Genomic DNA, 16,835 nt, shown 5'->3' with positions numbered 1-16,835 from the left:
CTCGTAAGTGTTCAAGCAGTACCTAAGCATGTGTGACTTTTTAGCTTTTTTAGTTGTTTCAATCGTTCAATTTTATCAATATTTGAAACTACTGGAGTGGCTTTTTCGCCACTCAATGAAGAAGTTCCTGAATCTGCTACTGATGTTAGTAATTGAGGCATCCCCATTTGGGGTCACATAATGAAGGGCCCTGGTAACTTTAACCTCATTTTGGTCCCTGTGTTTACAGATATATGTCTCTGGGACACAAAGGGACCTCCTTGGAGTTGAAGTGATTTGCCTCCTAACCTTTGTATAAATAGTGATTGCATGAGGCTGGTATGTGCTTTTAGCCATCACAGGTAGCAAGAGAACCATGGTTTCCCCATACACACTGGTGGGATGAAACAGTTGTGCACACATGGTATGGGCATCCTTCCTCTGATTAATATACCATTCCGCACTATGATAAAGAGACAACACCTGGGTGAACACAGCCTTTTTTGCAGTCATTTGATTTTAACTCTATGTATCCTATTAGGTTGCCTTTCCTTACTGTCTTAAGGAGTCCCAAAAAAAAGAAGGAAGGAAATGCGTTGACACTTTCTGTGGGGAGGAGTTGAAAAAACATCTGAAATAAGACTGAATGTTATTAAATGGTCACAGTTAAACAACACCTGGGAACATCGTGCCCTATGACACATTACCATCTTATGACTACCTCCTTATAATTGGATGGCTACTATAAAGAAAGCAGAACCATGAACAAATTAATGGAGGAAAGGAGGTATTGATTGGATTGGTTATAGTCTTATGTGTGCATATTAGTTGACTTTATGTTTAGATTTTTTTGTTTAAGTATTTCATGAATGGACAAACCCAGGGGCTGTGAGTGAACCTAAAACATCTCCCCTCTGACTTAATAAGGAACAAAGGTGTTTTTTTGTTGTGCCATTTGTTTAGGCTTTCCAGTGATTAATTTGAGTTTTCACTGTGATTAAAATATATTGGTTTTTTTTTTCCAGGTACATCACTCTATATTAGATAGCATGTTTCTACACCCAGATGTGTTTAGGGTGATTTAAGTACACCCCTAGACTGTGTATATATAAAATGAAACAGGACCAATCCATTTTGGGAACTTGGTGTGGCTGTCCTGGAATTTCGTGGTATCTTGTTTGTCAGCAGATTTCTTACTTGTGTCCCTGTGAAAGAGGAGAGCAGCATTTTAAGCCTCAGCAGTGCTGTGCTTAAATATTCAAAGAATCAAAACTCAGGACTCCTCCCCCCCACTAGAAATCCCAGACGCTAGATCTGATTTTATCAGAGCCTATGGAATCCAAAAGAGGCAGTCCTGACTGTTTCTAAAACCTGTTGAAGTAATAGGTGTTTGGAGTATTCCTGTGAGAAAGTTTAAGCTCTGCTTTCAATTCAGAAAATGTTACATCACCTAGCTTTAATAGACAACTGAGATCCAAAGTTCTTTAACCTCATCTAAGCCACCTCTTTCAGTGCAGAGCTTATTCACAAAGGTGTATTCCTCATTAAGTTATTGTTATTACCTCATTGTCTTGAAAACTTTGAACTAAGCACTGCTGTTGGATTTGGCCCTTTCTCCTGCATCATCTCCAGATGTTATGCCTCCACCTTCCTGTTTTCTGAGCCCGTTTTTTCGTTGGCTTTTAGGACTCTGTTCCCTTTACCACTGCTAACCAGTGCTAAAGTGTTTGTGCTCTCTCCTTTAAACATGGTAAATTGGGTAATACCCATCTGGCACATTTAATTTGCTTGTAAATCTCTAGTGATGGAAATACATGCACCAATGGCCTGTAAACAAAACACTACTAGTAGGCCTGGAGGATTAATTGTGCCACACAATTAAGTAGCTCTTTTAACAAGTCTCAGGCCTGCCTTTGCAGCCGGGGTGTGCGGTTTTAAACTACCTGATAGCTGCGTCTGGTTACATATTCTTTACCTTAGAATTTCCCCCCAGCGTCAGACTGGATCCAGAGATTTTTCTTCGAGGAGTACCCTTGCGGGCTGTCTGGTGGCATCAGTCAATTCTGTGTCCATTGTTGGCATCATGGTCACTGTGATGACGTGGCAGTTGTATATTGGTGCCACCCTAGCGCGCTGACATCAGTTTCTTTTCACGACTTTCAACTCCCCAAGTGCGAACCATGACAAACACTGAGATTGGTGTGCCAGAACTAGGGCCCTGAAAGGGAATCACTGACCCTAGAAATACCATGCACTCTGCCCTATGAACTGTTTAGAGCTTACCACAGGGGTTACTTATATGTATTAAAAAGGAAAGTACAGACATGGCAAAAGGTTTATTTTGCCACGTCAAAAGAACAAGTTACTTACCTCCGGTAACAAATTATCTGGTAGAGACATATGGTAGTTGCAATTCCCTTACCTTAGAATTTCCCCAAGGTGTCAGACTGGATCTTGAGATTTTTCTTTGAGCAGTACGTTTGAACGCCATCAGGTGGCGACGGTCGACTCCGAGTCCGTAATTGGCATCATGGTCATCGTCATTAAATTGCGGTCGTACATATAAGTGCCAACCCGGTGCAGTGACGTCAGTTCCTTTTCACGACTTTCCATGCCAGAAGTGTGGAGCCATAAAGAACACTGAGATTAGTGCCCCAGAACTAGGACCCTGAAAGGGAGTCCCTGTCCCAAGAAATCATTTTGCAGAGCGGGAAGGATGGAAGGGTTGGGAAGGAATCTGCAACTAGAATACGTCTCCACCAGATAATTTGTTACCGAAGGTAAGTAACTTGTTAACCTGAGAGAGACTTCTAGTTACAGATTCCTTGCCTTAGAATAGATACCCAAGCAATACCATCCATCCCTGGAGGTGGGTCTGCGAACCAAGATGTTACTAGATGTCCTGCAGGACCAAACAGCCAAAATAGCTGTCCTTGTCCAGTCAGTAGTGTTTGGTGAATGTGTGCGGGAATGCCCACATTGGCGCCTGGCAGATCTCCAGGACTGGAACTCCGCGTGCTAGCGCAGTGGTTGGTGGAGTGAGCATGCAAACCCTCAGGGGGTTGCTTCTTAGCCAAAGCGTAGTACAGTTTGATGCAGAGAACAACCCATCTAGAGATGGTTCTCTTCTGCACTGCCCGTCCTTTTGTCGCACCCACGTAACCCACAAAGAATTAATCATTCACATAAAAGTCTTTGGTACCATTGAGGTTGAACGCCAATGCTCTTTTTGAATCCCGATGGTGGAGTCTCTTCTCCTCACGACAAGGATGTGGTGGTGGAATAAAAGTAGGCAAGGTGATGGATGGGCCTATGTTGGACTTTTTTCCTTATGCAGGGTCTTCAATCTTTTTTGCTTCCTGCCTTCCTATTTTTTCTGACCTGTTTTTGTTGGCTTTCAAACTCCGAGCACTTTACCACTGCTAACCAGTGCTAAAGTGCATATGCTCTCGGTATAAATTGTATTGTTGATTGTTTTATCTATGATTGCCATATTTGATTTACTAGTAAGTCCCTAGTAAAGTGCACTAGAGGTGCCCAGGGCCAATAAATCAAATGCTACTAGTGGGCCTGCAGCACTGGTTGTGCCACCCACATTAGTAGCCATGTAACCATGGCTTAGACCTGCCACTGCAGTGTGTGTGTGTACAGTTTTAAACTGCCAATTCAACTTGGCAAGTGTACCCACTAAGCCTTCCCTTTTCTTACATGTAAGACACCCCTAAGGTAGGTCCTAGGTAGCCCCATGGGCAGGGTGCAGTGTATGGTTAAGGTAGGACATATACCATTGTGTTTTATATGTTCTGACAGTGAAATACTGTCAAATTCGTTTTTCACTGTTGCAATGCCTATCTATTAACATGGGGGCTGCCTTTAAATATGTTTAAAGCATAGATTTCCTTTGGGAGCAGATAGATGTGGAGTTTGGCATCTCTGAGCTCATAATTGAAAAATACATCTTTTAGTGAAGTTGGTTTTGAGATTGTGTGTTTAAAAATGCCACTTTTGGAAAGTGGGCATTTTCTTGCTTAAACCATTCTGTGACTCTGCCTGTTTGCAGATACCCTGTCTGGGTCAGCTTGACATTTGGGCTGTTTACACCTCTCTCTAGACAATGACACAAAGGGAGCTGGGGTGTAGCCTGCATATCCTGATGAGCCAACTGTGCTAGAAGGGAGGGAGGAGTGGTTACTTACACCTGAAAGGGCTGTGCCTGCCCTCCCACAATGCAGACGCCAACCCCCTGGTGTGTGGGGGTCTGCCTTGCCCAGGCCTGGCCTGGGCAAGGCAGGATTTTAGAAACAAGAGAGACTTTTCTTTGAAGTAGGCCTATTTCAAAGGGAGAACTGGGTATAAGAAGGGCACCCAAACCCTGAAAATCAGATAACTTCTGGACATTTAGAGGAACCTCTGCCTGGAGAAGAGCCGAGGAAAAGTGCTGCCCTGCCTATGACTGTGCTTTGTGGAGCTATCCTGCAGTTGCTGCTTCTGCCTGTGCAAGGGGACAAAGACTGGACTTTGTTGTGCATTCCTGCTTGTGAAGAAATCTCCAAGGGCTTGTCCTGACCTTGCCTCCTGTTGTTGAAGTATCAGGGCCATCAAAGACTTCTCCTGCCAGCACCTGGACATTCTGCTGAGACTCCTGCCCTGCCAAGTGGTACCCTATCCAGTTCCTGGGGCCTTGGAAGGTGAAGCTGGCAGCCCAAGACTGAAAATCCACACACAGACCACTGTGAGGGGAAATGTTGACGCACCCTCCAAGACGCAGCTGAAAATCAACGCTCCGCCAGCTTTGCAGCAGAAATCGATGCTGCCCCTGCATTGTGGCTGGAAGATCGACGCACGCAGTTGGAGAAACAATGCGCAACACCTGCTGACGGAGACTGTTAACGTCGCAACCCACATAGTGCAGTTTTGCTGATACCATGCAGCAGGATTTTTGACGGAAACCTTACTGGGCGCATAAAAGTGACGCAAAGCCTGCCTGGATTCGAGTGCTTGCCCGAATCAACACATCGCTCTCCTGTGGAGAGGGTAAACGAAGCACGCTGACCCGACCGGAGGAGGAGAAATGATGTACGGTCTCACTTGCGGGTGAGAAATCGATGCATCGCTAGCCTTTTTTGACACACACTCGCCCATACGTGTTATTTTGACGCTACCCAGGTACTTTTCAACGCTAACAGTATTTTTCTACTGTTTACAAAAGGATTTAAGACTCTTTGCTTTTAAAATTAATAACATACTTGTGTATGTTGGATTTTTGTTGTTTTGGTCTTGTTTTGTTTAGATAAATATTTTGTATTTTTCTAAACCTGTTTTGTGTCATTTCGTAGTGTTTTCACTGAGTTACTCTGGTTGTTAGTACAAATACTTTACACTTAGACTCAAGTTAAGCCTGTCTGCTTGTGCCAAGCTACCAAGGTGGCCAGCGGGGGTTAACTGAGGGTGATTCTCCTTTATCTTGACTAGAGTGAGGGTCTTAGCTTGGACAGGGGGTAACCTGACTATCAAACAAAGACCCCATTTCTAACAGCCTACATGAAAGGGTGATACCACTTTAGGGAGGAAAGAGGCCCTGGTACGAAACACTGTTTTGTCAGAATGAACAGAGAAGAAGGGTGGCTTTGAAGTAAGAGCTTGTAGCTCACTTACTCTCTGTGCAGCGGTGGTGGCCACAAGGAAGGCTTTTTCTAATGTGAGGCGCTGAAGAGGACAATTATGAAGAGGCTCCAAAGGAGCACACATGAGGAAAGTAAGTGCCAGGTTCAAGTCCCACTGGGGCATTATGAACGGGGTAGGCAGGAACATGTGGGTAAGACCTTTAAGGAATTGTGCCACAATGGGAGATTTAAACAAGTCTAAGGAAAGCAGAGATTACAGACAGATAACCCTTAAGGATGCCCAAAGAGGAGCCTTGCTGCCTTGCTGGGCAAGAGAGAGATTAAAGAAGAGGACCCTGACAGAGGTGCAGAAAGAGGATCAACAATTTTGTTGATCTTTTGAGCTGGCAATATAAACCTTTTTGTCAGGTCTGTACCTTAGTTTTTAATACATATAAGTAATTCTTTGGAAGGCTCTAAACAGTCCATTGGGCAGAGTGCATTGTAGATAAAAAGGTGGACATGTACTTTTAAGTTTTACATGCCCTTATAGTAAAAACCTGTGAAATTTGTGTTTCACTATTGCATGGCCTACCCATGTTACATGATTAGATTTGATAAGTGCTAACGTTTGATTGGGAGCAGGTAGGAAAGTTACGTTTGGTGTCTGAGAAATTGTAACTTAAAATCCTCTTTAATGATAAAGTTGGATTTCAAGTAACAGCTTTGAAAATGCCAGTTTTAGAAGGGTAGCATTTCCCAGTCCTAACCATTTGGTGCCTGCAGCCTGTTCCTGGGTCACATGACAAGGTGTAGTTGGCAATTGGCCTTTGTGTATTCCTCACCCACCCCAGCCAGACTATAGAGGGTCTGGTTGTTGGCAGGATGGGCCATCTCTGACTTGATAGGAGGGGCTGAGCTGTCACCTAACACAAGTTCACTTCAAAGGTATTCTGTGAAATAGCAGCAGTCAGGAAAGCAAAACACTCCAAAAGGAATTTACAACAGCATTGGCAAGGGAGATGAGATCTGATTAAGATCGAATGTGTCTCAGAAGGATCCTGCTATCAGGCTCTAAATACTAAGAGAACACTAAACTAATTATAAAATAAAACCAAAAACACTGTCACTGGCGAGAACTAGTGTATGTGCAGATGTGTTCCTTGTTAAAAAGTCACTGAAAGTGAAGGGAATCAATGGCTTTATCATGCTGACGTACTAATGCTATATGCTATAGTGGACGGAAGCAAAATGTGAATGACACAACAACAGAACAATGAATGAAGAGAGGTGGCTGAAAGGCCCTACATGTGAGTATATAATACATATTTTAGTCAAATCAAAGTTCTTGGCTAATGCTAGACATAAAAGGAGGACTCTCAGACCCATTCTTCAGTGCACCTCTGAACTTGTGGAAGGACTGCTGTGCTGATCTGCCTCACAAAGAACGGCTACTCTGCTGCCCTGTTGCCTGACTGAAAAGGACTGGACCTGCGTTTTGAACTCAGCACTACCAGAATGACTCCACAGGATAGTTGGCTGGCCTCCTGACCAGGTCCTGAGGGACAGAAAAGAGTCCAACCACATTAAACCTGCACCTGGACTCTGTTTATTGTAATACTTGCCCCAATGTGGTGTCGCCCCAGTCCTGGACCCTTGCAAGTGGGCATGAAGGTGCTTCCCAGCAAGGGTCTTTAGGGCAAAACAAGTGTGACAGATCTCCTCCTAGCTCTGTATAGAAACTGCTCTGCACAATCCATTCCTGATGCAGGACACTGCAGCTCTTCCGAACCGCTGCTGCTGGATACCACTTCAACACAGGACCTCGCATCACAGTCCCACATCTCCTTGGAACCGCTGCCGCACTACACATCCTCAAGACTGGATCTACCACCCCTCTGCAGCCAGGATTTAAGGTACTTTCTTTGTTGGGCCTATCATCAACCATCACAATGCTTTATTCGGTATGAAAATAATCAACCATATAAATAAATAAACATACATCACATAAAAACAGAATTCATTAGGACAATACATATGTCCCCTCATATCCTACTAAACAAATATACACAAGTAAAAAAATTACAGTCCAAAATTCATTAAAAATAAATAAATCAATCAAGTTAAAAATATAAAATCATTTAAAAATACTCTAGATTATTCTTCCAGGTTATAGCTCCCTCAAGAAAAGATCCTAGAACCCCCACACCAGCCCATCAGGCGACATGCGCGGCCACAGAAAAGCTGGGTGGTATTGCACAAAGCCCGAGGCCTCAACGGGGGGAATAAAACCGACTTTAGAGAGGCGCATAAAAATCGCAGAACAAAATAAAGTGGATCAGAGTCTGCGGAGACACGCTATCACAGGGGCAAAGTTTTATGGCTTTTTCATTATACTGTCCTAACGGAAAGCATAAGTTACTTCTGATAACCCCTAGACGGAATTGCAAGATGAGAGTCCTTTCCCTCACATTTCTTATCTCCGAGAGATAGGGCTCAGGACCCACCCCCATATTTAACATTATAAAATTCTTTACAGATGTTTTCCTTAGAACCTCCTCCTCCTTTTAGCCCCCAAGATTTTAAGGACATTTTTCTTTGTCCAATCTTTATCATGGCTGGTAAGACCCTCAGGAGCCTCAAACATAACCGGCCACCCAATGCATAGGCTACCTTCCTAATATACATCAACCATGGAATATACTTTGCATGATCACAGGCCAAAAAGTCCCGCATGATCTCTCTATTAAAAGAAGCACATTCATTAGTCCAAATAGAGATCCATAGCAAGAAGGGAGCAAGCTGGATGGTATCTTGTACAAACCCAAGATCTAATTCAGTATGTAGACAGAAGCCAGAGGTATTTTGACCAACTCCTAGCAGCCTTCTGTAAAATCTTTTTTCCTCAACTACGGGGGCCCTATTATCTGTGTACCCCCAAAGTGGAGCCCCAGATAGCAGGACTGGGAGACATTTATGCCTATAAACGTCAAGCAAGGGCTAAGAGGTTTCCCAAAGACCATAAAATGTGATTTCTTGCTGTTTATCTCTAGATCTAGGGCTGACAGAAAAGATTTATAGGCTCTAACTGCTTCGCGAAGGCCATTCATAGTACATGCCATGAGCACCGCGTCATCCGCATAGATCAATACTGGGACACTATTGCCATTAATTTTGGGAAAGTCCCTACAACATTCCACTAAAAAATCAAACAATCCATTAGTATACAGGAGAAAAAGGGTAGGGGCTAGGTCATATCCCTGGCACACACCCCTATTTAACTCAAAAGCATCCAAACACTCCCCATTTGCTCCCACCCTCACATTAGTGTTAGTTCCTAAGTGGAGGTATCGAAGCAACTCCACAATTTCAGGATCTATACCTAACCGGTTTAACCTCTCCCACAGCTTAATCCGATTTACCTTATCAAAGGCACAACTAAGATCCATAAATGAAAGATAAAGGGTGCCTTTCCTGGCTTGCGTATATTTCCCAATCACCATCAACAGGTTTAAACACTGTTCCTGGGTACCAAGCCCTTCCCTAAAGCCGTACTGTACCACGCTCAAAGTTTCATTTTCAGCCATCCAGGCCTCAATACGCCTTAAAGAAGTCTGGCCCAAAATTTTGCCCAACAAATCAAGAAGGTAAATAGGGCGATATGACTTGGGATCATTTCGGTCCCCCTTTTTGAACACCGGAATAATACAAGCCGAACTCCAAGTGGCAGGAATTCCCACACTAACTGCTGCATTAAGGAAATTTAACAAGATGGGCACCCATAACTGGGGACAAGATTTATAGAGATCCATAGGAATAGAATCCGGGCCTGGAGCTTTATTACTAGCACTACCATGAAGCGCCTCCCTTACCTCATGTAGGTGAACCTGATTTCTAAATTGGGGGAATAATCAATCTGGATACCCCAATTATTACCCAAGGGACTCCCCTGAAAAATTCTACAAAAATGATTTATCCAGACCTCAGGGGCAATGTTACAGCCCAGGCCCTCAGATGTTTCTGATTCAAAGCGACCCCTATTTACAACCTTCCAGAACAGGCCTGGGTTCTTGAGCTCTACTGCATGTTCCAATTTCTCCCAGGCTAGCTCCTTGACCTTTAGCTTTCTTGACCTCAGAACACTTTTATATTTAGCCCTCGCAGCTCTAAACATCCATATCTCTTGGGTGCTCTTTTAGGGCCTTCCTCAGCGTTTTCTTAGCGTCATGGCAGGACTTACTAAACCATCCACCCTTATACTCGTGGGGGACTGAGCAGCTAGAATCAAGCAGTCTTTAAAAGCCTTGTTCACTCTGAGCATTGCAGCCATAATGTCCCCTGGACTGGAAGTCTCTGCCAGAAGAATACCTGTAATCAAATTTAGGTTGTCCCACACCACCCTTCCTACCACTTTCTGGATATTTGCCTGTTTCCATCCAACTCCCCTGCCCTGGTCTTTAATCCTCACCATAGCTGGCCCTCCCCATCCTGGTTTGTATAGAGCCTCTGGGAAGTTGAAGAGGACTGTCAGGGGGTTATGATCACTAAGGTGCTTCTCTGCCACTTCTCCACCTGTAACCAAATCTTTTAAAGGTGGGGACACAAAAATACAATCAATTGTTGTACCAGCCCCTCTGCCTACGAAGGTGGGAAACTGAATGGAGCCCACCACTTCAATGTCACAGATATTCAGAAGACCCATATTCCGTAGGCCCCTAATCAGAACCCTACCCCTGGGATCCTGTGCACCCTCAGCTGAGCACACCTCGTGATCAAACTCAAAGGGATTTACCACAGTGCTATGTCGTCCTAGCTTAGCATTAAAATCTCCTGACACAACAGGACAGAATTCCATCCCCACCTCCTCTACTCTGCTCTTCAGTAACTGGAGAACTTGAAAAAGGACCCTGATTTGGCACCCCAAATCCCAAACTGCATTATAGAAGTTTACCAAGAGAAAATTAAATTTATTAGGAAAATCTACCCAGACAATCAGTATGCCCTGATGGTTACAGTTAATTTGAACTGCTCTCGCCATTTTAGAGAATCGAATTAGGGTACTGCAAATCTATAATATCCATGCCAGGCTGCCTGCCCATCCGACCAGGTTTCTTGAAGCATAATAAAATCATAGTGCGCCAAGAACTTTGTCCAAGCCTGGTCCAATAGCTTTGTATCATACCCTGCAGCTTTCCATGAGATAAGGCAGCACATTGTGGCCTTCCCACCCTGGGCCTACCTAGTCATGACAGCATTGGGTGAGCTACCCGGCTCTCTGTATGACTCCTTGCATAGTGTCAATCCAATCCCTCCAGAACAGGAGTGCTAATAATATTGTTCCTCCAACTAGTTAGCTGTGGAACACTCTGGCCTAGATGGGAAGTCCTACAGTTCCTTGGTAGAGACTCAGCACCCTGCGGCATATGATCAGAAAAATAACCCAATGGAACCATACCAATCTTACCTTCTCTCTGGGACACCATACTTTGTGTGGAGAGGAGCATTTGGGCCAGACCGGGATGTCTACAATTTATAAGAATACAGTCCCCATTTCCTACTTTTTCTTGGTGCCCAACACAATTAATTCTTCTGACAAACAAAATATCCCTAAGGTCCTTACACACAAAATCACAGTTTTTACTCAGCCAATGGCCTGTCTCATTTTTCAATCGGTCCGTAGATTCACCAGCGCCCTGGAACAAGAGCAGGGACGTATGTCAACACCACCACATAGGGAGCACAGACCAGAGGGAGCTCCAAACCAGGTAGTGGGTAACTTTTCTTCATCAAATGCAGATTATGTATTATGCCACTATGTTGAGACTCCCCTCTTCTCCCCCGGCCCACTGTCAAGTTGTCTGCCATCTCTAGGCCTGTTTTCCTCCCTTGCACCTATCGATAAGGCAGTTGGTACAGCCAGAACAGTCTCTGCACAAAAACCCTGGATTTACAGAGTTAACAGGCTGCAGTGTGGCTCTCGCCAGTGCTCTGGGAGCACCCTCATGTAGCAATGCCCCCTCGCACAGTTGTTTTTTGCAGCTAGGGTCCGCTTATAACTCGGCTAAGACTCTCCTGCTCACACAGCCGGGAGACTGCTTTTTCAAGAGCCAACAATTTCACCAAAACAGGAGTCAGTTATTACACCCTCCCCTGGGGGCTGGCTAAGGTCAATGCCATCTATCAGGCCCACAGAATTTGCAGACAGAGACGATTTTGGTTTATTTCCGGCTTTCTTCAATGCCTTTTTCTTTCAGGGGGGAGCTACAGCTATCCTGGGGGTAGACCGGGGGAGTACCCAGCAAGAGCCTCTTGCTTTTCCTCCAGGGCACAGACCCACCATAAGCCTCTGTTTCTACAGGTAGGGGGATTTCAGAAGCAGCACATTGCTCTCTCCCGGAAGAAACCACCTCATCCTGCAGGACCCCCAAAGCATCACTTGCTACAGAAGCTTGGCGTCAGTTAGCCATATCCAAGTAAAGCCTCCTCTCCACCAGGTCAATCTCCTTGGTTACTACCCCAACAGGTCTGGCAAGAAAGGAGTTCAGGGTTGTGTTTGAGCCTCCCTGCCCTCTGCCACCACTTTGGACCCCAGTATGCAGGTCCTTCCTCCTGCCCATCCTCACAGCATAGCACATACATAGGGGATAGCTTTTGACCGGGCAGCAGATCAACTACGGTCACAAGTACAGGTTGGGATAAAGGATTTTGCCTCGGGAGGGAGCCTGAAGGCACTAAAGCGTGGCACAGAAGCCTTTGAATACCTGAGCAATGGTCTCACGCTCACCCTCCATGCGAGAATGGCCCAGCCCGGCCTCTGTCGGTCGCTAACGGGTGAAGGATGGCCTAGCCCTTGGCCCGGGCTTTGCCCGGGCGCAGCCCGTGCGACAGTGAAGAGTTTCAGCACCTTGTAGTGCTCACCAGGGTTTTGCCCCCACCCTCTCCCTTCACTTCACATGGGGCTCGAAGTCCCTTGGCTCAGCTGCTTCAATGCACGTCCCGCGTGGAGGTGAAGAGTTTTATCGCTTTGTAGCACTCACCGGGATTTTGGCTCCAACCCCTGCCTCCACTTCACATGGGACTCGAAGTCCCTTGGCCCAGCTGCTTCAATGCGCGTCCCATTGGGCCTATCTTTGCACCTGTGGCCAGCCCACGCTCTATCACAGTCAGCCTAAACTTGTGACTTTGTCTCAATCCAGCGTGACAAGATAACTACAGTTGGAATTTTCTGCTTTTAAGGACTATCCTTTCTAAAAGTTTTAAAATTGCATATCTCTGGTTTTACTGATTGTATTTTTGTCATTTTGGTGTAAACTAATTTACTAAATGCTACCTTATTTTTCCTAAATTGGTGTGGGATTTTCCTTGTGTTGTGTTTTCACTTTATTATTGTTTGAAGTTCTGCATAAATACTATACACACTGCCTCTGGGGTAAGCCCAACTGCTTTGTGCCAAGCTATCAGAGGGTTAAACACAGGTTAATTTGAGGTTTGCTTATGATTCATCCTGACATGAATTGAGGTTGCTGCTTGAGTGGAGTTTTACCCCACACAACCAATAATCCAATTCCCTACAAGTATGATCTTTGACAGTGACCAAGGACATGTCAATGGGAATTTTCCTTTTGAGCCCTTCATCAGTCTATCTCTTTTTATGGGAAATTTACCTACATGTGAGTACATCCATTTGTTTAATGCCACCAGATGTGCTGCCCACGAGCCACTCCTCAGATGTGGCAAAGCAATACCTCCCTTATATGTCAAGCAGACAAGTTTTAAGATGGCAATCCAAGGGTTCTTAGACTCCCGAATCAGATTTCTAAATGTTCCTTTTACTTACAAAAGATTATCGCACAGTTACAAAATGATGTGCTTGGCAAAATGTATAAAATGTGGGCACTTAAATCATCCTTAAGACTGCTTAATAAAGAAAAACGGATCTGACGCTAGTGTGCGGCATCATCCCAGAAACCCTGAATCAAATGTTAGGTTTAAAGAAAGCATCTTGATCTGTGACAAATTCCATCCCCACATAGAGGAACTAGCTTTCCTGTACATACATGTGACACTCACCCTGGAAATCACATATCCACTGCCTCAGAGAGACGAGGGGTGTTTTATCCTGATTGATAGTGAAACGTTGAAACCTTCTATACTCTTCAAAATATTTGTAATATTTGGGGTTTTGCAGGTTGTGTTTTAGCCATAAATATCAGTATATCTTCTGCACAGAATGAAGAGTAATCTTTGGCACCACCTCTCGAATTGAAGCCATGCATAAGGGCATGTTCCATAGATGCGTTCCAGAGGTTCTACTGGAACTGGAGACAAGATTAGGGAAAGAGGAATTTCCTGTCTTATCTTTCTGTTTAGATTTTTTTTATCAGATGTTATTAACCCTAATCATTGATACCGGGTTAATGTACAGTATGTTGATCCACAAAATGAAATTCAGCCTGTGCCCAGTTGCACAAAATAACAATGTTAACAAAGTTTCATTCCATGGAATTGAACAACTTCTCAGCATCAATTGGCCATATGGCAAGAGAATATGCACAGCTCAAACTAATATGGAATAGACATACTTTTAATCTGGTGGGTTAATGAGCTAAAGCCAGATTGGTCTTGGGCTATCAGAGAAGTAAATAGATGTAGCAATCTACAGTATTTTCTAAGACACTGGCTGTGATTCTTCATTTCTGCAGTAATATGGGCCAATAAGATGAATATTGAAATTTTGTTTTCCTCCTGTGTATTAATACAATTATGGCATGACACATGTAGGGCACCATTGATCCCTTTTCTTTCACATTATTTCAGTTATTACGTTTATTGGGTAAATGTCTGAATAATTCTACAGGTAAGCCATTTGGGTCATGGAAAAATACAGATTGTAACTGGTCTATAACCGTTGCTATCTCATCAGCTGTTGGACCTTCCTTCAGTTTCAAGCCATCAGGGTTTGACAGTGTGAGGCATCTCCCCTGCCCCCCGCAAGGTTTTGCTCAAGGTCCCAGTCAATAACTCTTGACCATGAACTATTTAAGATTTCAGAGTACTTCTTGAATTCATCTACCTTGTCTTTATCTGCAGTGAAATGCTGGCCTACAGAGTATGAGATCTCCCTTTCTTACCTAGATGGCTCTTCTCTTACCCTGAAGCATGCTGTCAGTTTTCTGGCGTTAGACCAAGACAAATATTCTTATTTTGACCCCCTGCCCCCCTTCCGGCACCCCTTCTTGGCCGAAGGATTCAAATGCTTAAATCTTTAGGTCTTAAGCATCCAGTCTCCACATTTAGGGGGTCATTCTGACCTCGGCGGTAAAAGGCGCTTACCGCCGGTCAGAAGACCGCCATTACACCGCCGCGGTAAACCGCCACGGTCATTCTGACCCGCTACCTGAAAACCTCCAAAAACCCGACAACCACAAAAGTCCGCCACAGCAAAGGTCAGCGAAAAAATGGCGATGACCAAACCTCCACCGCCACGCCAACAGAAATACGCCCATGCCATTACGACCCACGAATCCATGCGGCGGTCTTACAACCGCGGTATTCCATTGGCGGTACACACCGCCGCGCTCAAAATACACATACCCGTACAAAACACAACCACATTGGACAATTTGAAATACACACACCTGATACACATACAAACACCACTCCCACACACCCAACACAATATAAAACACACACCCACATCACCCACAAACCCCTACGACCACAATTGCGAAAGAGAGAGACAGCACTGCTTAGAGTAGACCATCACACAGAGGCAAATCACAACATCACCCACACAATTACCACGCACAAAACAACATACACCACCACACACAGTACAGTCCACAACACATACAACATCCCTCACCTCATCCACACCACCCCATGGCACCCCAAAGGCACCCCAGGTTCTCTGACGCAGAACTCAGGGTCATGGTGGAGGAAATAGTACGTGTAGAGCCCCAGCTATTCGGGGCACAGGTGCAGCACACCACAATTGCTAGGAAGATGGAGCTATGGCAAAGGATAGTCGACAGGGTCAACGCTGTGGGACAGCATCCACGCAATCGGGAGGACATCAGGAAGCGCTGGAACAACCTACGGGGGAAGGTGCGTTCCATGGTATCAAGGCACAACATTGCGGTGCAGAAGACTGGCGGCGGACCCCCACCTACTCCCCCACAATTCACAGCATGGGAGGAGGAAGTCTTGCACATCCTGCATCCTGAGGGCCTCGCAGGAGAACGCGGAGGAATGGACTCTGGTAAGTCAATTCCAACTACTACTTCCCACCCTCACCCCACCTGCATGCCAGCACATCACACCAACTCCTAGCAAATGTCCCACCATCACAACCCACCCATGCCAGCACCTAGACCTGCATGCGACCACAAAGCATGGACACCCATCACCAAAGCATGCACACCGCACACACACACATCACCCCCACAAGCCACCCTCACAAAAGCCCCCACAAGGGAATGCCTGCACATGGGTACACAGACACCCACCCATGACACGAAATGCCACACACAGAAGCAATAACCATACCCTTATACCCCTGCAGGACCCGAACGCCACCACACCGCCACGGAGGGTACAGAGATGTCCATCCCACCCGCAGAAGAGGCCCCCAGCGATGACAGCAGCTCTGTCTCCCTGGACCCAGATGACCAGCCCGGACCATCAGGGACCTCTGGACAGTCGGTTCCCCACACACAGCCACAGACCACAGCAGACCTAACCCCCTCTGGGAATACCAGCACAGCTCCCACCCAGCGGGCCCATGCCTCTGTCTCCAGGACACGTCAATCAGCGGTGTGTCTGCCACTACAGGGCACCCAGGTTGACCCACCACCCCAACAACAACAGGGACCTGGGGGCAGTGGTAGTGGGCACACCGTCCAGGGGACAGAGGCCCAGGGAAACAGGGGAACTGGGAGGGCTGCTGTGCGACAGGGGGGGGACAGGCAAAGGGAACCCACTCTCCAAGAGGCCCTCACCACCATCATGGGAGCATACCACCACTCCCAGGAGACGATGGCGACGGTACTGGCCAGGTTCCAGGAGATCCAGGCACAGCAGGAGGAACGGTACATGGGGTTCAGAGAGGAACTGAGGAACATTGGTTCCACAATGGAAAACATAGTCCTGGCCCTTAACCAGATAGTCACCACATTGCGGGACCATGTGGCACCCCAAAGGGCCCCTGTCACTAGCCTGGACCACGAACAGCCTAACACCTCCGCCGGCGCA

This window comes from Pleurodeles waltl, chromosome 3_1 (genome assembly GCF_031143425.1).
Source record: "Pleurodeles waltl isolate 20211129_DDA chromosome 3_1, aPleWal1.hap1.20221129, whole genome shotgun sequence".
Classification (NCBI taxonomy): domain Eukaryota; kingdom Metazoa; phylum Chordata; class Amphibia; order Caudata; family Salamandridae; genus Pleurodeles; species Pleurodeles waltl.
The sequence above is the reverse complement of the archived record's forward strand: the minus strand, read 5'-3'. Positions refer to the sequence as shown.